Raw genomic sequence first — 1,921 nt, 5'->3', positions numbered from 1 at the left:
GACCTCCTTCCCATTCTGCTCATGCTTGCCAGGTTGTGCACCATCAGAAAAAAAGCAAATGGCAAAGGATGTGCTGACATTCACCAAAATTTCAACACGCTAGAAGTACCTTCTGATTCTTACTGGCAGGAAAATGCTGACCTTTTTTGTCTGCACTCCAGCGCTGTTAGCCCCAACAACCACCTGCATCCCGACATGAAAGAAAGAACAAAAGGATGCTCACAGAATGACCACTGACAAGAAGGGTTGGAGATAAACATGGATTCTGGGTGGCAGGAAAATGCTCACCTTGTTCGTCTGCCCTCCGGTGCCGATAGCCCAAACCAACGCTTGCATCCCACCTCGAAACAAAAGAGCAAAAACACTCTCATAGAATGACCACTGACAAGAAGGGCCAGAGAAAACTTTGGATACAGGCTGGATGGAAAATGCTGACCTTGCTCGTCTGCCCTCCGGTGCCGATAGGCCAAACAAACGCTTGCATCCCACCTCGAAAGAAAGAACAAAGAGAGGTTCACACAATGACCTCTGACAAGAAGGACCTGTAAGAACTGCAAAGACAGACTCACAAAAATGTTACATGGGGGATATGCTATGCTCTGCCCTGCACACCCTAGTGCTGCCTGTAACACTCAGCCTCTCTGCTTCCCTCTCCTAAGGGACTTCTTCTTAAACATTCCGTTCCCTACGCTGATTTCAAAAGCCCTCATGGCAATTCCCAAGCCTGTACCCAGCTCTCATCCCCTCTCTGCCTCAGAGTCCCCTACTTATCTTGCAGAGAGACGAGACTGTCAATCCACCTTCCAAAAGCATGTCCCTTCAGCTGCCTCAGGGCTTCCGGCAGTCCCTAGGTTCTTAGAATCATAGAATCATCATAGAATAGATTGGGTTGGAAAAGACCTCCAAGATCATCAAGTCCAACCCCTGATCCAACTCTAATTACTATATCATGGCACTAAGGGCCATGTCCAATCTCTTTTAAAAACTTCCAGGGATGGTGAATCCACCACCTCTCTGGGCAGGCCGTTCAATGCCTGATCACCCTCTCTGTAAAGAATTTCTTCCTAACATCTAACCTAAACTTCCCCTGGCAGAGCTTGAGCCCATGTCCCCTTGTCCTGTTGTTGGTTGCCTGGGAGAAGAGACCAACCCCCACCTGGCTATAACTTCCCTTCAGGTAGTTGAAGAGAGTGATGAGGTCACCTCTAAGCCTTCTCTTCTCTAGACTAAACAATCCCAGCTCCCTCAGCCTCTCTTCATAGGACTTGTGCTCAAGTCCCTTCACCAACCTGGTTGCTCTTCTCTGGACCCGCTCCAGCACCTCAATATCCTTCCTGAACTGAGGGGCCCAGAGCTGAACACAATACTCAAGGTGTGGCCTCACCAGCGCAGAGTACAGGGAAGGATCACTTCCCTGCTCCTGCTGGCCACACTGTTCTTGATGCAGGCCAGGATGCCATTTGCCTTCTTGGCCACCTGGGCACACTGCTGGCTCATGTTCAGCTTCCTGTCAATCAGCACCCCCAGGTCCCTTTCCGCCTGGCTGCTCTCCAACCACTCTGTCCCCAGCCTGTAGCGCTGCAGGGGTTGTTGTGGCCAAAGTGCAGGACCCGGCACTTGGCCTTGTTGAACTTCATCCCATTGGAGTCAGCCCATCTCTCCAGTCTATCCAGGTCCCTCTGCAGAGCCCTCCTGCCTTCTGGTAGGTTGACACTCCCTCCCAACTTGGTGTCATCAGCAAATTTGCTGATGATGGACTCAATCCCTCATCTAGGTCATCGATAAAGATGTTAAACAGGAGTGGGCCCAGCACTGATCCCTGGGGGACACCACTGGTGACCGGCCGCCAGCTGGAGGCAGCCCCGTTCACCAGCACTCTCTGGGCCCGGCCCTCCAGCCAGTTCTTAACCCAGCACAGAGT

This window comes from Myiozetetes cayanensis, unplaced genomic scaffold, assembly GCF_022539395.1.
Source record: "Myiozetetes cayanensis isolate MyiCay16 unplaced genomic scaffold, myiCay2020 scf457, whole genome shotgun sequence".
NCBI classification, from domain to species: domain Eukaryota; kingdom Metazoa; phylum Chordata; class Aves; order Passeriformes; family Tyrannidae; genus Myiozetetes; species Myiozetetes cayanensis.
The sequence above is the reverse complement of the archived record's forward strand: the minus strand, read 5'-3'. Positions refer to the sequence as shown.